This window comes from Spermophilus citellus (assembly GCF_964194105.1).
Source record: "Spermophilus citellus genome assembly, chromosome: 9".
Taxonomy (NCBI): Eukaryota; Metazoa; Chordata; class Mammalia; order Rodentia; family Sciuridae; genus Spermophilus; species Spermophilus citellus.
In genome coordinates this window covers 115,288,075-115,312,056 of record NC_138191.1, presented here as the reverse complement: position 1 = coordinate 115,312,056, position 23,982 = coordinate 115,288,075, and the positions used below count along the sequence as shown (strand labels likewise).

The window sequence follows — 23,982 nt, the reverse complement described above, 5'->3', positions numbered from 1 at the left end:
GATAAAAGACAACTTTCAATTATCTGAATTGAAAAGTACAAAGTGCAATAACTCTGTGTCCTAAATGTCCAGAAATAACTGCAGTCACCACCCCCACCACCATATCTGAACTATGAATGAATGTCCAGGTTGCAACAAGACTTCTCAGAGTTAGGCTAAATCTTCTTGAGATACTATGGATTACTTCACACTGGACACATCATTTGATATGTGGTCTCATGGGATGAAATATTTGTAATCAGGCAGTTCTAAAGTTCTGGGGAATATGGTAACTATATTATTCTCTAAAATGAAAATATCTTAAACCAATCTCACAGCATGAGAATAAAGTACTTATTACTACTCAGTATATGGCATGAAGAGCTCCTATTTAGCCTCTAATTCTCCTTTGGGGCTCATACCTCTGGTCTCTTCAGACTCTAATTTTCTTTAGTTCTGTTTTCCACAAATCCACAGGGACATTGCAGGATAAGGCATTGCAGGATAAGAAAGAAACTGGTGTGTGGCACCTCAAAGGATCTGAATGGACAGTTATTTTAATGGGGTGGAGAAAGGTAAGGGGAGGAGTGAAGGGGAAATAATACAGTCAAGTGCAATATGGAGCCCTATTCCCTGACCTGCCCCATTTATTCTGCATAATTGCTTCATTTCCACTGGCAGTGCATCTCCAAATGAATTTCATTACTGGTGCCTTGGATATCATATTGATTACCAGTTTCATCGATCCCTATCTTGCTAATTAGCATATAAATTAGCCATTTGGGGGGAGGCATTAGGCAAAATTGAATTTTCCCCTTAATCTTCTTTCAGAAGGTAAATGAAAATAGATGTGGCCTGTGAAGGCCCATGGCCTTCCTCTGACACAATCTAAGTGCTGTTCACAGCCAAGGAACCCTCTTGTTGAGGGAGAGAGAGGCTGATGGAAGAACCCTTCTTACCCCCTGATTGACATAGCTGTACTCTGAACCCCTTAAGTTATCCAGAAAATTTTGAGGCAGAGGAGAGATCTGCAAGCCGAGATGTGTTGCCTTGGAGGAGACGCTGGAGCTGAACAATGGCAGTGCCCCATCCCACAGAGACATAAGAGGAGGCCTGTGACAGTTATCCCTGTAGTGTTCACTTCTAAGACTGCAGTGGAAAAAGCCATTCTTCTCTTGGTTTAGGGGAGTCTGGAACTGGAAGGTCTCCTACCGGCTGTGCAGTCTTGAGCATGCTAACTCCCTAGGTCTTAGTTTCCTCATTTGTATAATGGGGATGATCATAGCATCCACCTCATTGGGTAGCTTTGAGAGTCAAGAGAGAGGGAATGTATCTGGAGCATTTAGCACTATCCTGGCACACAGCAGTGCTCACTCAGTCTCCACTTGGCAACCCGAGCCAAGAGGACCAGAAAGACCACATAGGGGTCTGAGGAAAACAAATGCCAGGGTTCTCCAGTGGCAGCTGCTCGGCTTTGAAATAGACATTATTTCAAAATTCCAGGTGCTTAGTCCCTGGGACAGATCACAGTCTTGATACCAAAGATGTGGCCCTTAAAGCAGTGGATCGCATCACTGGGAGCACATTGAAAATGCAGAACTTCAGGCCCCACCCCAGATGTGTGGCACCAGGGACTGATGGGGGGCACAGGAAAGCTTGAGCAGTGTTGTGAGTGACCTACTGATTAGAATGTGACACTGTCAAAGAAAGAAGGGACTCTGGGTTACCTAGTGAAAAGTCCAGGTTCAGAAAGGTCAGACAATTTGTATACAGTGAGGCCACAGCACAGCTGGATGAGGCTTTTGGTCTTCCAAAAAGAAGAGACTAGTTCAGGGTCAGAGGTGGCCCCCTGAGGCTCTGCTCCCTTTCTTTGGGGTGGTCTCAGTGGTGGTGGTCTTGACCTGGCCTTGGGATGCAGCCACCATGGGCTTTGAAGGGTGACTGGGTTCCCTCAGATGCCACTGGGGGTAGGAGGCAGGGTTACTCAGATGACCTCAGCAGAGGATACTAATGAGACAGGGGAGTGCACCCTGGATGACCTCTATGATCTCCTGCCCTTTGAACTAAGAATGCTTCTCATAAGGACACACAGGAAACCACTGACAGAGACACCCACAGAGAGGACAACTGGGTGGCCCAGGGACTCAGCAGCAGGGAGGCAGGGTGGAAGAGGGGTGCTTTTCACTGTATGCTCTTTTATATCTTTTACATTTTGTTCCCTGTGCATGTAAAATACATTAAATAATTAGTCAGTCAATAATAACATGAACAAGAATGTCTCAGATAGATGGCAGCTAAAAACAATACCCCATCTGGCCCTGTCATTCCAGCTTCCAACTCCTACCGCCCTCACCCCTCCTGAAACCTGAAACTTAAAAGCACCATGGAAAGAGTCTGTGGCTGGAGTGCAGATACAGATGCTGTCTTGCCTCGGCACTGTGACCATGACCAAGTCATTTCCTTATTGAGGTGTAACCTGCTTTGCTTTGCAAAGTTTTAAATGATATTAAGTAAGTGTAGGGATGAATCAAATTCCACCTCCACTCCACAAAATCACTGTGAAAGGAGGGACTGGACTTTCCCCTAGTGGGCTTTCACAAGGCTCAGGAGAACCAGTAAATATGGAAGGGTACTAAGCTTGTCCCAGAGAATGCACAATATAATACCATTTTTGTTAAGTACATGTTATTTAACATATAGCTTAACTGGAAAGATATATTTCAAAATGTTAAGAATGGGGGACTGGGGTTGTAGCTCAGTGGTAGAGTGCTAGCCTAGCAGGTGTGAGGCCCTGTGTTCAATCCTCAGCACCACATAAAAATAAATAAATAAAGGTATTGTGTCCATCTACAGCTAAATAAATAAATAATAAATAAAAAAGAAAAAAAGAATGGCTGCTTTCAGGGACAGGGTTACCCCATAGGTTTTTATTTACTTTGTGCTTTTCTTTATTTTTAAAATTATCTCTATTTTAAAAAATATCTGGCTTTAGCATCATATCCTTATATGAAACACAGGTGAAAGATAAAAACTCTGGAAAGGACACTCCTCTATCTAGACAACAGATCACTCAGAAGCTGGTGACACAGATCTGTCCACAGGGGCCCACAATGTCCAGACACCTGCAGCACCAAAGACTGAAGGTGTTCTTGGTTTCCTGAGTCCATATTCCAGTGGACCCAGGGAATACTTGGTGTTTTTTAGAGCTGGAAGGCAAACACAGATCGGAGGCACCAGATTCCTAGGATTGTCTCTTAAGAGAGAGTACAGTTGGCCAAATGACCCAGACACTGACCATTTCTTGGGGCAAACCCAGTTGTCCTGGACAACATCACAAATAGTTGCTTGGAGGGTAGGTGAAAGAGATGTGGTTTCCGCCTTCTCGGACTTTGACAATGGAAATCTATACAAGGCAAAATGTGAACAATTCTACCAGAGATGTACAAAGTGCAGCCAAGCACTGTGGAGCATTGGGGAGTCCAGGCCTTTGTCCTTCAGTGCCTGCATGACTCAGGACAAGGCACAGAACCACACATAATTGCTATTTTCTCATCTACAGTGGAAAGAGCATCCGTCAAAGAGACACTCAGGAATGGAAAGGATGCGTGTAAAACCTCTGGAACAGCACTCGCATACAGCAGGCCCTCTACAAAAGGGTCTGGCACTATTATTCTTTGGGCACAGAGCTCACAAGGACCATGAGGGCCATATTATGGTCACATTATCATCATAACTGTCATTATTTAGAAAAGTTCCAAGGAATCATACAATTATAGGAGAATGCATACCAAAAAGCTGTTAAAGGCTCTGCATCCTTCTGGAAGATGCCACACAAACAGATCAGCCTTTTTATTTGCTATAATTGACTTAAGCATTTTGCTTTTGAAGATACTAGAAGAGCCTGTTTAGCCCCTAGTCCACTTTTCTTGTTTTTCAGGCTTCACATCACCCAATGGGTGGTTTATATTTTGGGACTGTGACTCTGTTCATTTTTTTTGAAAATTTTTACAGCAAGTTCCCTGCACCAGTCATTGAATTTGGCAAAGAAGCTTTTGCTACCAAAGAAACATGAAATAGGAAGGAATAAGGGATAGAAGTCATAGACCTTGACACCCCCCCCCCAAATATAGGTGGAAATGCTCAGGATATATTGAGGGGGAGGAAGGGAAAGGAAGCTTTAAAATCTTTACAAAATAATATCAAGTGAATGTAACTATTTCACACTTATATTTAACTTTCATAGTAACTATGTTTCTAAAACCTGATCTGACAATATTCTTTTTTATAAAGCACCAAAGACTCAGAAATCAACAAGAAATACATACATAACTTAGTGAGAAAATAGTCAATGAAGATGAAAAAGCATTCATCATTATTTGTAAAAAAGTATAGATGTTAAGCGTACAAGTATGTTTAACCTTTCTCATATTTAAAGGTAATGTTAATATTGACACTTAGAAGTTTGATAATAGTTGGGCTGATATAAGGTGATATACTTCTTAAACTGAAATTTGGAATACCCTTTTTACAAGGCAATTTGGCAATAGATACCATTTTTAGGTACATACCCTGTGACTTAACAACTCTGTTTATAGGAATTTACCTTTAGGGATATACATCCTCTCAAATATTTTAAGTTATATGTACAAGGGTGTTCATCTCAGCATTGCTTATCATAGCAGAAATATGGAAATTAGCTAAATATTACTGGTAATGTAAGAGTGAAAAAATAGCAGTTAACATTTATTGAGCACTTACTAGATGCTCTAATGCTTCACATGAATTGTCTCCTATAAGTCCTCATACCAATTCTATGATGTAGGCATTGTTACTTTGTGCATTTTATAAATGAAGAAGATGAGATTCATAGAGGAAAGAAATTTGTCTATCACTTAGCAGGGTGGCAGAGCAGGATCCAGAGATAGGCAGTCTGCTTCTAAAAGTGCATGCTCTTAAACACTATGTCACACACACATAGCCACACATAAACATACACACATAATAGAATATTCTGCATTCTGTTAATATTCTGTTAAAAAGAATTAGTTAGAATAGTATGTGTTGATATGGGAAAAATCTCTAAGATACATTATTAACTGAAAAGACCTAGGTTGGGATGATTTTCTTCAGATGTTTTCTCTTGGTGTCAATAAAAAAAAGATATATCAATGGATCATCATATCATTATTTTCCATATTTAAAAATATTAAATAAATAAAAGCCTTAGGAAACCTGTCTAAATATTAAAAGACTCCAGTCCATATATATATATATAAAAAATAGCATAAAATGACTTTCATTTTGTTTGGATGGTATGAGAGAGGGGATGGTGAATGCAAATTTTAAAGTGGGTTTTCCTAAACTAAATGATTTCCTTAGCACATGAGGAAATGGGAGTGGAAAGAATGAGGGGAAGATGGTAAGAGAATTGGTATTGAATCCTCAAGGCCAAACAAGGTCTAGATTTAAAGTGTAACACAGGCCATTGTGAGTTTGTTTATAAAAGTGATTGATGTGATGACATTTTTTTAAATGAAGATTGTTCCAAGGCCATGTATTGGATAGAAAGAAGCTGCAGAAACAAAGGGAGAATAGGTTGGAGTTTATAATAGCAATAAGAGCACAAAGGCATCAAAGTCTGGGCCTGGCCGAAGGATGGGGAATTAGGAAAAGCAGCATAGCTAAAGTCTATCTATTTGAATGAAATTTAAGCTGTTTTGTGGCTCTTGGTGAAAAGGATAGCTACTTGCCCAGTCTATCTTCACTCCATTCTTTTCCATTCCAATTGCTACCACCTTAGTCGAGGCCCTCATCATAATGTGGTTAAGTTGTTGCAAAAGTCTTTTGAAGAGGTTTCCCCTCTTTCCCATGTCACGTCTCTGATTCATCATGTCCTGCTGCATTAGTTTAATCTTTTTATAATACTGGTTTTACAGTCCTCTCCCTTTAAGATTTTTAACAGCAACACTTTAGGAAAGAATTCATGCTACTTAGTGTGATAGGCACTGACCTTTAATTGGTCCCACCCATCTAACCCCTGTTTACTCATTCAACAAAGTCCTGAGCATCAAATATGTGCCAGGAAGTGCTCTCAATATAAGGGATACAGTAGTGAACAAAACAGACAAAGTTCCTTCCTTGTGGGGAGATACAGAATGAATACCAGGTGGTGGTAAATGCTTTATCAAAGGCAGAGTAAGGTCAAGGGTACATGGACAGGTAGGTGGTGGTAGGGAAGGTCGCTATTTGTGAGTGGCCACAGAATGACTCTCCAATAAGGGACATTTGAACAGAAAACTGAAATAAATGAGCAAGTGAGCCACGTAGTTCTCTGGAGGAAGAGTATTCCAAGCAAAGAGAGAGGCAAAGGCCTTGAGGTGGGAGCATGCTTCCTGCATGTATCTAAAAATAGAAAGGTCCCAGTGTGGCTCAGTGAGGTTTGAGTAATAGTGCCCACTGCATCTGTGGGCAGAGGTTCTCAACTGAGGGCAGTTTCTACCCTTAGGAGAAATTAGACAATGTCTGAAAACACTTTTGGTTGTCAGAACTGGATCGGGGGTTCCATCGGGATTCAGTAGGTTGAAGCCTGGAATACTGCTGCAAATGCTTTGATGCACAGGAGAGCCCCCACAATAAGGAATTACCCAGCCCCAAATATCAGTAGAGTTAAGGTTGAGAAACCCTGATGTGGGGCCTTGCAGGGCACTACAGGGACTTTGGCTTTTCTCTATATGAGAGGGAAAATCCTAGAGGGTTCTAAGTAAAGGGGTGACATTTTAGAGGTATCATGCTGGTTACCAAATGGAGAATAAATGGTACAGGGGACAGGCTGCAGCAGAGACCTGTCAGGAAACTTTTACAACCATCTAGGCAAGAAGTATTAGTCTGAATTTGGGGGCTATGAAAGACGTAGTAAGAAATGGTCTGACTCTAGATGTGATGTATTTTTGAAGATCAAGCTGACAGGATTAGCTGATTGAATCCAAATGAACTATAATCACTCAGCCTCTTACTCTACCACCACGTGCCAAGCTCATTCCTGCCTTTGTTCTTGCCATTTCCCTTCCCTGCCCCTTCCCCTGGCCTGCACTTTTTAACTAAGCAGTCTATCCAGTCTGGATTTCAATCAAGAATCTTCCTTAACCAAAGGAGCCCTCTTTTCTCCAAAGTACCTAGTTTTTCTAGTCTGCACACCCTAATTATATTTTCAATATTCTTTTCACATATGTAATAAGATGCCATGCCTTGTGATGAAAAGTGACCAGCCCCCTGCTATTATCACTCATGAAATATTATAACGGAAGTCCTAGCCATCATGGTAGGGCAGGAAAAATAATTCAAATACACAAAGTAAAAGCATAGAGAAGGAAAGAACAAAAATTATCCTTACTTGCAGTTTACATGATTGTATGAACAGAAAACCTGATGGAATCTAATTAAGTTTAGTGATTTAGAACTATTGAGAGTTGCAAATTTCTGGCAACAAAATCAATTTGTACAGATAAAATGTATTTTTATTCACTAGCAATAGTGTAAATGAAAAATTTTAAATTACATTGTTTCTAATAGCAGCAAAAGAATAAAGTATCAAGAATAGAATAGAGTAATAAAATATTCACAAGACACTTATGGGGTAAATTATAAAAAATTTTAAAAAGCATTTTAAAAAACCTAAATAAATGGAAAGATGTACTATGTTTATGTTTTGGAAAATTTCATAATATAAATATGTTATTTCTTCCTCAATAAAACTTCATGTTATAAATATGTCATTTCTTCCCAAATCAAATAGATTGATTTAGTCCCTAGTTTTTTTAAAAAAAGAAAACAGATAGGCTGATTCTAAAATTTATATGAAAATGTAAAAGGCCAAGAATGGGCAAATTGCTCTTAAAGAGAAGAGTGTAAAGAAAACTGCCCTATCAGATATCCAGCTCTATTTCTTAAGAAAGTTTGATATTAGACTGGGAGAGATACCATTCTTTACCTCCACTTGTTGACATCTCTTAGCAATATCATACGGGTACCTTGTGTACAGGACAGGAGAGGGAAGAGCCGGTTGCAAAACGCTACTAGAACACCACTTAATGGAACTAAATAGAGATTCCCCAATATTTACATGGACCTCCAATTTCATATATCAATACAAACAAATCTCAAAAAGATAATTTTGAGCAAAAGAAGCGAGACTCAGAATGGATACAGTCTGATTCTATTTAAAGAGAGTTCAAAATCAGCTGCAACTGAAAAAGGATATTGTAAAAATACATATGTGGCCTGGGCAGAGGAAGAAGGTAGATGCAACCAGGCAGGGCAAATAGGTGTCATTTAAGATTCTATTTCCTAGCTTGGATTATAGGTCAACTTTGTTCATTCTATTCCTCAAATGCTACATATATGCTATTATACATTTGTCTGCATAATTATATGTTTCATGATAAAACAAAACAAAACAAAATCAAGCATCTACCCCATGCAGAGATACTGTGGGCACTAACCTAAACCAGACTCAGATTCCATCCCCACTCTGCTAAAATTACTTTCACTGAGCTCAAAGACTTCAATGTCACTAAAGCTAAAAAACATTTTCAATTCTCATTTTCCTTGTGCATCAGCAGCATCTGATACTGCTGACAATTCTTCGCCTTGCAACAGCATCTTACCTTAGCTTCAACGAAACCACATTCTCCTGGCCCTCCTGCAGCCTCCTTCCTGGGGCTGTCTCCCACCATCCAGAGCACTACATATCAGAGTTCTTTAAGTTTCATCCCTGGAATCTTGTTCTTTTGAATTCTGTTCTCTCTTTATAGATATTCACATCATGCCTATGGCTTTGATACATCAAAGATTTAGACCTCCAGCTTAGACCTCGCCTCTGAGCTCCAGGTGGATGAACCCAATCATCTAGTCAACATCTCTATTTGGATTTTTTGAAGCAGCTATACCTTAATGCATTAAAAATGAAAGTTATGATTTCTCTCCAAAAGTTCTGCTACCATTCTTTCTTAGGGAATGGCCCTACCTGTCATCCTTGACAATCTATTCCAGGAAAACAAATAGTTTTTTCGTTTCTTTCTGTAGAATGAAAACACTCTCTTTTCTTCCTAAGGAAGAGCTGAAAAGGAGAAAAGTTATTTTAGTGATAACTCTCAGTAAGAATAAAACCTTTCAAATAAACAAACAAAAACTATCACCTGGCAATTTAGGTTCCCTACATAGGTGGTGTTCAATACAGTTAGTTCCTTTCCCTCTAATTAAGTTTTTCCAAAACACAACAGTAACAATATATAATTAAAGTATTTTCCTCTCTCCTTGTTTTAATTCTTTTCTGCATGTTTTCATGTCTCTTCTTTCCACTACATTTTTGCACACAATAGTTTCTTTTTTATTCATTTTCTGTTTCTACATTTTTCCCCCAGTCCACCTCTCCACAACTAACAAAATATGGTATTTTCATTCAATATTTATTGAGAACCTGCTCTGTGCTCTCTGAGATAGAATGATGAACAAGATAAGGTTCCTCGTGTATTTTACATCTATCAGGGAGCAAATAAAAAGTCAGACAATAATATGAGCTAATTAGGAATTAGAACTTGAATGACATCATGGAGAATAATTGGGTTACTATTATAGATTGGGTGATCAAGAAAGACCTTTCTGAGGAGGTTATATTTAAAATTGAGATCAAATTACAAAGAGACCGACATTGCATCCCTTTGTACTACTTAGCACAAAGATCTAAGTGAGAAACAAGCTTGGCATGTTTGATGACAGCATAGTAGACAGGAGTGGTGTAAAATGAGGCGAATGCAGGAGTTAGATCATACAGGGCTTCGCATATCCAGAATAAGAAATTGGAATTTAATTGTTTAGAAATGTATTTTTTTAATATCTGTAGGATCTTCATTGATGTACACTTCTTCATTCCTGTTATTGGTTATGTGTGTCTTTTTTCCTTGACCAGTCTTTATAAGGTTGAATTATCTTATTAGTATTTTAAAAGAACTGACTTTATCTTTGCAGAGCCTTTCTATAAGTGTTTTCTATTTCATTAATTTCTGTTCTCGCCTTCATTATTTGCTTGCTTTCACTTTTTTGAATGCTGTTTCTCCCACTTAAGATGGATGAACTTAAAGTTCCCTCAAAGCTCAGTTTTATGTATAAACCAAAAGATTTTATGTTAGAAAACATTCTTAACTGAATGATGATGTTATATAGAACTGTACTAGTTACTTTTCAAATTTTTGGTGTGGTGATGAGTTTCTAGTCACCTTTTTCTTATTGAATAATTAATTACATAATTACATTGTGGCCAGGCAGGATTGTTATATGTGACTTTAATCCTATGAAATTTGTTGACACTAGCTCTATGATCCAGTATATGGATATCTTTAATAAGTGTTCTATGTATTCTTGAAAAAATATACTCTGCAAATGTTATAGCTTTCTAAATATGTTCATTGATAAAATTTGATCATTGTGTTATTAAATTGGATGTTCTGTCTTTTTATTGCTTGTTACATCAAATGCTGAGCGAAGTATGTAAAACACCTTAAGAGTGGACTTGTCTTTTTCCTTGTGGCTCTGACATTTTTGCTTTATCTATTTAGTTAGATAAATATAGTTCATTATTAATTAATTCATTTTTACAGAGATGGAGTCTTGCTTTGTTGTCCAGGCTGGCCCCCAATTGGGCTCAAGTGATCCTTCTGCCTTAGCTTCCTGAGTAGCCAGGACTACAGGTGAATGCCACTACGTCTAGACAGATGCACATAACTTTAAAATTACTAAATCTTTCTGTTAAATGAAAATTTTAGTTTTTAAAATATTTTGTCCAATAAAATTGGCTAGCATATTATTTTATTAATAATCCCAGAGGTTTTTAAGTTATGGGAAAAAGCAGTACATTGAGGAAATTTTAATTAAATTAAAACTAAGATTAAAAGTAGCCCCTTTTATCTCTAGAAGTGCTGACTCAGTATAATTCTGTCTATTGTTAACATAGCTGTATTGGCTTATCTTTTAGTGTGCATTTTCATGGTATATCTTCTTTCCTATCTTTTTATTTGTAAAGTTTTTGTTTACTTATATCAAGGTTTCTCAACCCAGGTATTATTAAATTGGGCTAGACAATTCTTTGTTGTTGGGGGCAGTCTTGTGTATTGTAGTTTACAATAGAAATCAATCCTGATTATAAACTACTAACATATTTTAAGTGTGTCTTCTGTAAATAGCAGAGTGTTAAATTATTTTATTCAGTATGACAATCTTTGTCTTTTAGTGGAAACATTTAGCCCATTTACATTTAATGTAATAATGGCAAACTCTCTGCATCTGTCTGGCTCAAATGCATTTAATTTTCCTTCTGCCTAAGTGTACCTGTGGGAAGAAGAGAAAGAACATATAACTTCAAAACAGACACTTTGACATTATTCCACCCTTCTGCAGAGCTGCTGCTAGCTCATTTGGTGATTTCATGAAAATTAAAACAAGGTACCTTCAATGAGTAGACGCTGCTCTACAGACACGTGGCTTGGCAAATGGAAGATACTTTGTGGAAATTAGGAGAAGGTATTCTTTGAGAAGAAACAATTGAGAGCCAGGGCCAGGTTTGGACACTTGGAATGAGGATTAGATTTTGGTTTCATGCACCCCCTTGGCAGGAGGTCCTTATATAGCAAAGGATCTGCTAAGACTTCTGTGGAAGTCTTGTCTTTCATTATTGCTATCCAGAAGTTAGCCATATTTTTACCTGATGCTTCTTTTCAAGGTAAATTGTTTACTTATTAATCATCTTTTAAAGACTTATCTCTGGTTATCTTCAGCTTTACTATCATGTGCTTAAGTGTGAATTCTTTTCATTTACCAGTGTGAGATTCATTAAGCTTCTTGAAAATGTAGATTGTAGTTTTTATGTCACTTAGGGAAAATTCTCAGCCATCATTTGTTCAAACACACCTCCTTCTCAACTCCTCACTTTTTGGAACTCTAAGTAAAGGTATGTTAGTAGATGTTCTCCTTCTATCCTCTTTGTCTCTTGCATATATTCTGTCATTTTATTTTCCATGCTGTATTCTGGATAATTTCTTCAGACCTATTTTCCAGTTTTGTCCTCAGTTATGAATGATTTTCTGATAAATATGTTAACTGGAGTTCTTAATTTGGTTGATGTGTTTTTTTAGAAATTATATGTAATTATTTTTCAGATCTATTATAATACTTTTTATAGATTCGTGTTCTTAGAGATATTTAAAAATCATTTAAAAATATCTTTAAACATAGCATAGTTTGCCTACTGATTATAATATCTGAAAGAAGTTTTGTGGGACTCTGTGTTTTCAAGAGTATGACTCTTTACATGTATGTGTTTTCTCTCTCCTGTCTCCACAGTGAGCTCTTCTGTTGGTTATTACTCAAGGTATCTTGTTATTTTATGGAATGATAACTGCAGGTAATTATACCAGAACAAGTTTAAAGATTAATTTGAGTCCTAGATAGTGGAACCATTCTTTAGAAAGGATTTTTCTTTGCTTTTGTCAGGTACCAGAAGACACTAGTAGTATAGAATCACCCTGGTCTAAGCCAGAAGTCTGTTACCTAGGAGACACAAAATTGACCCGTTCCAGGAATGGTTTACTTCCAGATCACTCTTAGATTTAGCTCTTCATAGTTCCCCTTATCCAATTTCTTACTTGGGGGAGTCTCTAGGTTTGATACCTATCTTCCTTATCCTATGAGATTGGCAAATACTCAGCTTGACTTCACATACATTTCTTTCAGACTAATAAATGCATTCAAAGAAAAATGATTTGAGTGCTAAGTTTCCCTCTCTGCATACTTGCTTTACCCAAGATTTTGGCTCAGTACTACCTTCCTATTTTGTTAACACTCTAATAAATGTAATAAAATTTAAAAAGAATGCTGTTCTCAGCTTTTCTAGTTGTCACCAGTGACTCTAAGTACCTAGATCCCATTAACAGAAGTAAAAGTTCCTCAAGTAAGAGTGAGGGAACTCGGTGGGGTGAGGAGAGGTAATCAGCCATCCTGTCTTGATTATCTTCTGTCAGAGTGTTTATAGGCAAAAGGAAAAATGTATTTAAATCATCAATTGTGGGAGGCCATCCTCGCACGTGATTTGAGTTACCTCCCTGGCTGGGTGAGAGGTGCTTAGACACAGCTGTTAGAGCTTTCCCCACCCTTCTCCAGGTCGGAGGGCTTGTCCGTGCAGAGGCGTGTCTGCCACTGCCCCAAAGACCAAATCGTCGCCCCTGACCTTGGGATCCTGCCCCCCTTAACCTTCATTGGATGGGATTTTCCCTGGAACAAAAAGTCCACTCCCTGGCATGTTCTCTCTCTCTCTCTCTCTCTCTCTCTCTCTCTCTCTCTCTCTCTCGCTGGCCTCTTCAGTAAACCTCGCATTAGGTGGCTGGAGGCTGGAGCTAGGAGAAGCTGTCCTGGAGCTCACGAATCGAACCTTCTTTAATGAAGCCACCGCTGGTCGCATGGCAGAATCAACCAAAAAAGAAAATAGTTTTAATCTTGTGAATTTGTATTTATACTAGTTTGCTTCAAATGTATGTGTTTTCTCTCTCCTGACTACGCAATGAGCTCTTAAAGATTAGGTATCTTTTCTGTTTTTTTTTTTTTTTTTATAAGTATCTACTCTTTGTTTAGGACCAAAACAGTCTTATTGCCTTCCTTGTCACCAGCCTGGGGCTTGAGGTCCCAAGAGAGAAATAGGTTCTCAGGAATTCATCTCTTCCACCCTCCCCCACCTACTTATAATAGAGTATTAGTTGATGACTGAGAACAATGAAAACTACTTTACAACAGGTTTGAAAGTGCAAGGATATATAAGTAGATAAATACAAATAAAGAGCTTGCTAATGCTCAATTATGTCCATACTCTCTCACACAATTGCTCCTGATAAGTTGGGGGAAATAAAAAAACTACATTAAGAGTCATAGTATTTCATATAATTTTGACACAGTAATTCCATATTTAGGAATTTGCCTTACATAATCATGGGGGTAGGTAGTGTGTATGAAGTCCCAGCTAGCTACTCAAGAGGCTGAGGCAGCAGGATTGCTTGAGCCCAGGAGTTCAAGATTGGGGCACAGTGAGATCCCACATCAAACAATCAAACAAACAAAGTGGATGGTCACAAAGATTTAGCTACCTGGATGGTCATTAAAAGAGGGAACTGATACATGTATGCTGATCCATAATGGTGGGGGCAAGGGAAGAATGGAGGAACTTTGGATGGGGCAGAGGGGAGTGAGGAGAGAGGAGGGAGTATGGGGATGGGAAAGATGGTGAAATGAGACAGACATCATTACCCTATGTACATGTATGAATGCTCGAATGGCGTGACTCTTCATTGTGTACAACCAGAGAAATGAAAAGTTGTGCTCCATTTGTGTGCAATGAGCCAAAATGCATTCTGCTGTCATGTATAACTAATTAGAACAAATAATAAAAAAAGAGGGAAATTAAAAATTTTAAATTCCATCAGTCAGGGATAAAGTTTCACAATAAGGTAATAAAAACAGTTTACAAAAGATTATAAGGCATGACTTTTGTAAAAACAAATATACCTACAGCTATGTCTATATATTCACAAACTTAAAAAGTTAGAAGGATGTCAAACAAAATGGTAACAGCATTACTTTAGGGTGCTTTCATAATAGGTTTATAAAATTGACTTTGCTTATCTGAATCTTCTATAATAAAACATATTACTTTTGTAATTAGAAAAAACAACATTGATTATTTAAAAACCCCTAGAGTTCCTTTATATCTATTGCCTAGTATTAGCCACCTCTGACCAGTGCTTTCCAGGTCCAATCCATCCTCAATCAGTGATTAGCAAAGAAGTTTATCTTCTAATTCCATCCTCTGTCTCAGATGGCCTACACAAAATAAAGAGTGGCACTCATCCATGAGTGGGTGGGTCATAATACATATTTATTGAACTTTACTGATTGCTAAGAACCAGAAATCTACCCACATAATGTTAAGAGAATGACAAATACTTCAAATGTGATCATTTTCTATCAAATAGTCTTCCTTTTAAACTATCCCTACCTTATAATTTCTTTTGCACCAAGTTAAATAAAAGATTTTTAAAGAATACCATAAGGAAAAAACTATATGACTTCATATCATTATACATGAAGTATATGCTGGAAGGCCTGTTATTTATTTAGTAGTTTTGTGTAGGCTTAACTGCTTCTGCTGAATGGCCTGTCACATAAAAAGACTCAAACCTGCCCTGCTCTTACAGAGAAAAACAAATGCCTGGAAAGAGCTGGAATTTCCAAGAAAAACCTACCAGCTCAATTTGTTTCAGTCCCTATGGGATTACTGCACTGATGTCATTTTTAATGTCTTACTCTTCCCCTCTGATTGGCATGATTCCCTCGCCTCCTTCCTCAGCTGGCTGTGCCTCTCCTTAGAGCAGACTGTCTTTGTGAATGATGCTCAGGGAGCGAGAGACAGAGTTAAAGAATGGGGTAGGCATGGCAGCTGAATGGAGCAGACCATGCTGCTTCTGGAAACTGAAAAGACCAATCCTGTGAGAGAGCTGATGCAGCTCACATAGGGGAAGCATCACAAGATTCCAGAGCTGCCTTCAGCCACATACTCACCTATGTGATTCAGTTGTGTTTGTACAATGCATTTGTTGAGGCAATGGGCAAGCTATGGCTTTAGGAATCAAAGGCTATGAAAATAAAACCTAATGGAAGACTCAATCAGCTGATGTCCCCCTCAGTGCGATTTCCATTTGTAGTACTGGCCCTGGCAACAGGAGAATGAATCATTCTTTCTATATTTGAACACTTATTTTAAATCACTTTCTTTACAAAAATAGCAGTCACTATGATAAGACAGGCCTTGTAATACCTAGTAACAAACAACCAAAATACCTTCCTATAAAGAGAACGAACATCATATGATGGCCACAGTTGAACAGCAAATGTGACAAATCAAGGTGTCAACTACGGAAGTCCCCATTTTGTTTATCATGCAATGAAGAACTGAGCATTTTATCACTTGGACACTTGTGCTTATTATAATTGCCACTCTAAAATATTTCTAAATATGGAGTGAATTACATCTCAACAATTATAAAATGTTACCTAGTCAGCTTCATTACCCAGTGTGTTCATTTATTTGAAAAGGACGATCTCAAAAGAATTAAAATTGCTTTTCTGTGAATTATGGGAGAATTAAATGATCAGGAAGCTAGTGTAAATACTATATTATTATAGTTTTTATTTCATCACAAAATTTAAATCACCAGTTAGAAAGTCTCAATATAATCATTTGTTTCTCCCCCAAAGGGTATATTATTGTTGTCTATTATGTCTTTAACATATTGTCTTTATAACCGAGAGACAGAGAATAAGCCTAGAGATTTTGAACTATCTTAAAATACTACCAGTTCCCAACAAATGCACAAAAAAAGATAATGGAATATCTCAATTTCCTTTTGTTATATTAAGAGAAATTCTAACATTTGAAAAAATCAATCAATATAAATCACCATATTAACAAAGAAGGTGAGCATATGATTATCCCCATAGATAGATGAAAATCATTTGACAAAATTCAGTACTCAGTCATCATAACAACTCCAAGCAAACTAGAAATAGAAGAAAATGTCCTCAATTTCAAAAAGATCACATAACAAAAGCCTACACTGACATCATGTTTATATAGTGAAAGACTGAATGTTTTTCTCCTAAGACTGGGAATAGAATTCAATTGTTCATTTAATATTACATTGAAGGTGCTAGCCAGCACAACAAAGTAAGTAAGAAAAGCATAAAGGTTTAAAAAAGAAGTAGTAAAGCTGTCTTCACTTGTAGGCAAAATGAATGAATTTGTAGAAAATCCTAAGGAATCTATTGAACAACTACTATTAGAATTAGTGAATTTACCAAGGTCACAGGGTACAATAACACAGAGAGGTTAAGTAACTTGACCAAAGTCACACTTACAATTAGTGACTGGAAGAGCTAGGGTTCAAGTTCAGGCAGTCTGGTCCTGAAGAGGATTTCTTAACTAATATTTATATGGTAACTTAAAAACCAAGGCTTACTATTTGTAAATAGTCAAGATACGGTATCAACCCAGATGTTCATCGGCAGATAAATGGATAAAGAAACAATGGTAAATATAAACAATGAAATATTATTCAGCCTAAAAAATAATGAAATCCTGTCACTTGTGGCAAAATGGGCAAAGTCAGAGGTAATTTATGTTAAATAAAATAAGCCAGACACAGAAAGAAAAATGCTGTATGTTCTCAGTCATATATAGAAGTTGAGACAGTTTCTCTCAAGCAAGAAGAAAGGACAGAGATAGAGACAAGGAAGAGTGTGGTGGGTGGATAGAGAGAGGTTGGACTATGGGTGATAAATAGGAATAATAAAATGTAGTGTTCTGCAGCATGGTTGGGTGACTGCAGTTTATAGCAACCCATTATATATTTTATGAAGAACTAAAGTGAGGAGCTTAAATGCATCAAACACAAAGAAATGATAAAATATATAAGAAGATGGAGAAGCTAATCACCTTGATTTGATCTTTATACATTGTATAAGTGTAGTATATTAAATTATAACACTGTATCCCATAAATATGTACATTGATTTGTTAATTAAAAATAAAAAGTACAAATTTAAAAATAATAAAATAAAATAAAAATTAAAAAATAATCAAAGTGTTATCACACATATATATGTAAACACTACACATAATTTCTCCCCTTTTTAATTACCACTAGTTTTACCCTAAATTTTGGAGATGAGGAATTTAAAAAAAAGTGAATCCTGAGTCTCCATTCTATATACAAAAGCATGACATGACCACTGACTATCTAATAAAAATCAATGTTGTAGATATAATCCTTACATAGGCCAGCATGTTTCACATTGAGAAAAACTCCTGACGAGCACAGTACCAGATATATGTACCTTACAATTCTCTATCCCAATAAATGGCAAATTCAAGTTCAATACAACCTATGTATAATACCAAAAAACAATATGAAAGAGAGCACTGCTCACTGATAAATGCAGAAACTATTTTAAAATTGTGTAGGATTTGAAAGTAAGGCACTAATACCTGATTAGCCACAAGCCAAAGTAAATCTGTTAGTGTTTGTATCTTTATAGGAGAAACTCAAGGTTATCACCAAGGACTTTATATATGGGTTTTTAAGTAGCCATACTCAAGGTTGTCTGTACCAATAATAGTAGAAATAATAAGATACCTAGAACTGATAAATTAACAAGCATTCATTGAACCTACTATCTAATTATGAGTTCCTGTAATAACAGCAATCTACCAACAATGGACACCAACACGGGCAGAGAGAAGCTGAAGGAGGAGCCCGAGGCAGCTTCATCATCATGAGACAAATCAAGATGACTGCAAGCAAAATACAGGTGGAGCATGCCTTGACCATACTAAAATCCAAAGTGCTCCAGAATCTGAAGATTTTGAGTACCGACATAATACCTAAGTGGAAAATTTCATGCCATAAAATTCAGTTTCATGCACAAAATTATTAAATACATTATATAAAGTTACCTTCAGGATATATATAAGAAACAAAAATTAATATCATATTTAGAGTTGGGTCCCTTCCCTAAAACATCTCATCATTTATGTGAAAATATTCCAAAATTTGAAAAAATAAAAAAAATAAAAAAAAATCTAAACCCCCAAATACAAATATCTCAAGCATTTCAGATAAGGGATACTTGACCTGTAGTTGATGTAGGATCTTATACAGTATGGCACAGCTAGAAGTCAATTACAGAAAAATTATTCCATGGTACAATCTCAAATGTGAAGGTCTTTATGAAGACCATCAATTTAACAGATAAAGGTGCAAACACAGACATTGTTAATAGTGACTATAACCTCAAACTTAAAGGCCTATCTAGCAACAGGTAGTATGGTGTTGGGCACGCATCAGTCTCTTTCAGTTAAATTGGCCTAAATAAAGAAAATAATGTACTACTGCCTTAATTACTTCATTGTTGTTTTGATTTGCTGCATGTGAATTATAAACTTTAAATTTTTTCCTAATGAAAGACACTATGATTATCCATCCAACACTGTCTTACTTGCCTTTTGTAGCTCAGGGTACATGACTGCAAGATGCATGGCCCAAGGTTGTTTGTGGTCTGTTGTCAGCTGAATTCTGATACTACATATGGTAATGCTGCATGGCACTGTAAGAGATAGTGTGGTGTAGTGGGAAAACTTGGACTTGTCATTTAGTATCTCTGGATCTCAGTTTTTTCATTAAATGTCTGAGATGTATACCTAAAAACCTGAATTTACAGGGTTGTCATGATGGTTGAGATGCCCGGCATATACAAGGTGCAAAATAAGTCAGGGAGCATGTGTACTTGTACATGCACTTTCTGTCTCTTGCATGCATGCGCACACACCACACATACTCACACGAAAGGTTAATAGTTGAGGTTGATCTATTGCTCCACAGAAGTTGGCCCAAGGATGGATTATTATAATTAGCCTCACTTATTTTCAGTGCAGTCAGCAAGGATCTGGAGAAAAATATTAATTCTGGTGTTAAACAGTAGTTAGTGGAGACTATCACAGTTTAAATATTGTTTGCATTTTATTTGTCTGACTTTCTCACTATGATTTTGATCTTTATCACATTGATTCTGAGTATTTTACTCCTTATTCGAATAATGGATGAAACATCAAAATAAAAATTTAAACCCTGAAGAACACTGACAAAGGATTTAAATAGACAGTAAGGCAATGGAGGGTTTATAGCTAAGATTCAGTGACTGGGTACAGCTCTGAGCAACCATAGTTCCTCAGTAAGTCACAATTTGATCTGCTTTAGCCCTCTTCTGAAACTACTTTTCAACCCCATGCAATTCTATAGCAATGAATTAGTCTCCGGTCATATGATAGACAGCCATGTGGGGAAGATCTAAATTTCCTAAATCATATTTTGATTTATTTAGATATACAATTTTTATTACTTTAAATACAGATCTACTTTTTAACTGTTCAAAAGCCGTGTCTGTTACAGTGAGAGCTCTTTAAAGAAAGCAATCTACTGTCAATATGTAAGGTCCCTAAAAAATGGTAGAGACTTCTACCTAGAGGACGGAGAATCAGGGACCAGATTTACCCTCCTACTATACACAATTAAAAAACTGGACAAAGTATAGAAGCAATGGTTTCCAGGCAGTAGCTGATAGGCTTGTGGTCTCTGGGAAAAAGGAAACAAAGTGAGCCCTATGAATTACCCATTTGCTGCTTGAAGGCATTTCCAAGATGCAATGCAGAAGGGGACACACAACCAATCCAGGGGTTTCCCTGGGTTGAGGAGACTGAGAAAAGAGATCAAGGAGGGCAAAATGGCTTAAATTCGTGGAACAAAGAACCAGAGTGAAGGGCTGGGGAGGGAGGGAAGAAAAGCATGGAGAGAAAGAGAAGCACCCTGGAGTTCCACAGACAGGCCTCCCTCGAGTTTTTGGCTAAGTACTAATCTACACATGCATGAGAGAAAACTACTGAAGACTATTTGAAAAGAGTAGACAGAACAACTCCAGTGTTGACACAGGGCTGTTAATAGTTTATGTTCAAGTAACTAAACTGTATTCCAAAACAAAAGCCAAAGCTACTTAAAGGAATATAACAAAATCTAGCAATGAAAAATATAAAATTCACAGTGCCTGGTATCTAATAAAAAATCATAAGACATTCAGAAAAACAAAAAGACAAGACCCCTTGGGCTGGGGATATAGCTTAGTTGGTAGAGTGCTAACCTTGCACACACAAAGTCCTGGGTTCAATCCCCAGCACTAGAAAAAATAAATAAATATATAAATAAAGACCCTTAATCAGGATAAAAAAGTAAATAAATAAAAATAGATCCAGAAGTCACAGGGATGAAAGAACTAGCACATAAGGTATTTAAATATCTTTAGAAAAATATGTTTCATGTGTTCAAGAAGTAGCAAAAACATGAAATGAGAACAAGAGAAAAGGAAAACATAAAAAAAGACTGAAATTAAATTCTAGTGACTAAAAACACATCTCAAATGAAAAATAGACTGAATGGGGTTGATAACAGATTAGAAATTTCAGGAAAAAAATCAGTGAACTCAAAGGCATACAGCATTAGAAATTATCCAGAATGAAGCCTAGAAGGCTGAATAAAAATGGGCAGAGCGTCAGCGACCTGTAGGACAACACTAAGCAATCTAATATTTTTGGGATTGGAGTTCCAGAAGGAAATGAGATCTGAGAGGAAGGGAATAACATTTTTAAAATTTAAAATATTTAAACATTTCTGTATTTGATCCAAGAAGCCCAAATATAAGCAGAATAAATATAAAGAAAATGATCCAAATAACATCATAATCAAATTGCTAAGGTGATAAAATGAAAATCTTAAAAGTTGACAGGGAAAAAGACACATTACAGAAGACCAAAGATAAAAATTACAGATTTTTTATGAGCTTTGGCAGGCAAGAGAGTACTGGAATAAAGACACCCCCCCCCAAACAACAACAACAACAACAACCAAACAAAAACCCTGCCAAGCTAGAATTCTTTGCCCAGCCAACTATCTCTCAAAATGAAAATAAAATAGAACATTTCACACAGATGAACATGGAAATAATTAATTTTAGCATATTTGCACTACTAAAAGTATGAAAAGAAGTTCTTGAAGCTAAAGGAAACTGATAACAAAAAACAAAGTACAGGTTGAGCATCCCTTGTCCCAAAATACAAAATACAAAATGATGGGTAAAAAAAGGCATGAGGATTAGAAAGGAAGAAGAAAAACTTTTTATTTGCAGACAACATGATTGAATTTGTAGAAAATTCTAAGGAAGATACTCAAAACCTTTTGGAACCAAAGTGAATTTACCAAGGTCATGGCATTCAATAACATAAAGAAATAAAGAATGTCTGAAACAGTACACAGGTGGGTTACTTGTTTTCCCACTTTAAAATATCTTTTAAAAATAATCAACTATTTAAAGCAAAAGTGAGGGCTGGGGATGTGGCTCAAGCGGTAGCACACTCGCCTGGCATGCGTGCGGCCCGGGTTCGATCCTCAGCACCACATACCAGCAGGGATGTTGTGTCCGCCGAGAACTAAAGAATGAATATTAAAAATTCTCTCTCTTTCTCTCTCTCTCTCTCTCCTCTCTCACTCTCTCTTTAAAAAAAAATAAAGCAAAAGTGATAGCATATTAAATGAAATATATGACAATAGCAGACAGAAGGGGGAAAAATGGCAGTGTAAAGTTTTAAAGTACTTTCAGTATATACAAAGTGATACAATATTATTTGAACATGTAAATAAATAAAAGAGATATTATAAAAGCAGCCACTAAAAAATGATAAAGACATAAAGACAATATGTTTGCATCCTATTACTGTAACTAATACTTGTGATAATCAACTTATAGAGAGAAATGTTTTCTTTTGGTTCATGGTTTTGGAGGTTTCAGTCTATTACTGATTGGTCCCATTGCTCTGAGCCTATAGTCACATGGAATATCATGATGGGAGCATGTGGGGGAGGAAGCCTGATCATCTCATAGCAGGGGAGTGAAAGAGATTGAGAGAGGAAGAGACCGCGGTCCCACAGTCCCTGCTGCGGCACATCACCAGTGATCTACATTCTCCCACTGGGTCCACCTCTTAAAGTTTTCACCACCTACCCATAGTACCATGCTAGGGAATAAGCCTTCATCACAAGGGCCTTTGGGGACATTTCAGATCTAAACTACAGCAGGCAATAAGCAATAATGAAGATAAAATGGAGTTATAAATAAAAAACTCAATCTAAAATAAGAGAAAACATTTTAAAAAAAAGAATAGATGGGGTAAACAGAAAAAAATAGCAAAATCATCAATTTAAAGCCAACCATACCAATAATTATGACAGATATAAATATAAATAAACATTCCAATTAAAAGGAAGAAATTGTTATATTGGATCAAAAGGCAAATATACACACTCTATAAGAAACCAATTTTAAATATAAAGACACATATAGGTTAAAAATAAAATGGTGGAGAAAATATACCATGCAAACAAAAAACATGCCAAAATGACTTTATCAAAATCGAACAAAGTAGACTGCAGAACAAAGAATATTACTAGGGAAAAATAAGATAATGTTATAATGATAAAAGGGTCAATTCATCAAAAGGGCATACAATCCCAAATGTGCATGCACCCAGCAACAGTTTCACAACACATAAGGGGAGAATTCGTAGAACTAAAAGGAGGAAAAGACAATTTATATTTAAGGATGGAAGTTTCAAAACTCCTCTTTTAGTCATTATTAGATCAAGCAGACGTTAAAATTAATAAAGATTCAAAAGAATTGAATAACACTACTAACCTAATATAGATATATAGAACACTCTACTTAATGACAATGGAATTCACATTCTGAACCACAAAGTAAGACTCATTAAATTTGGGAGAATTGAAATCATACAAAATATATTAACTGAGCCTAATAGAAGTGTACTTAGAACTGACAAGAAAAAGCTGGTAGGAAAATCCCTTGTATTTGGAAACCAACAATGTGCTTCAAAATAACTCATGGGTCAAAGAAGAATCAGAAAATATTTTGAACCTAATAAAATAAAAACATGACAGAAAAAAATTTGCGGGATATAGCTAATACAAGGATTTTATAGGAATAAATACCTATAGTAGGAAAGAAGAAAGGTCTCAAACCTTAAGAAGCTAGAAAAAGAAGAACAAATTACAAAGTAAGCATAAGAAAAGAAATATTAATGAGAATTGGAATTAATGAAATAGCAGAAAAATGACAGATAAAAATCAATGAAATGAAAAGTTGGGTTTTTGAAAAAGATCAATAATATCAATAAACTTCTAGTGAGAGGGATCAGAAACAAAACAGAAGACAAAAATTATCAATAGTAGTAATGAA

The 23,982-nt window shown here is 36.6% G+C and overlaps 1 protein-coding gene across 7 annotated transcripts in view; it reads right to left on the bottom strand.

Moving 5' to 3' along the window:
• Positions 1-23,982, bottom strand: part of PHC2 (polyhomeotic homolog 2) — a 105,113-nt gene that overhangs the window by 70,089 nt on the left and 11,042 nt on the right. For 3 of the 7 annotated variants that reach the window (XM_081305087.1, XM_081305093.1, XM_081305088.1), the window contains exon 2: positions 19,469-19,572. The exons of 2 other annotated variants lie outside the window; for them this stretch is intronic. The gene's annotated coding sequence lies outside the window, so the exon portion shown is untranslated. Of the gene's footprint in view, positions 1-9,001; positions 9,095-19,468; positions 19,573-23,982 lie in introns of all 7 variants that reach the window. 2 more of the 7 variants (XM_081305089.1, XM_081305090.1) reach the window with 1 other exon arrangement.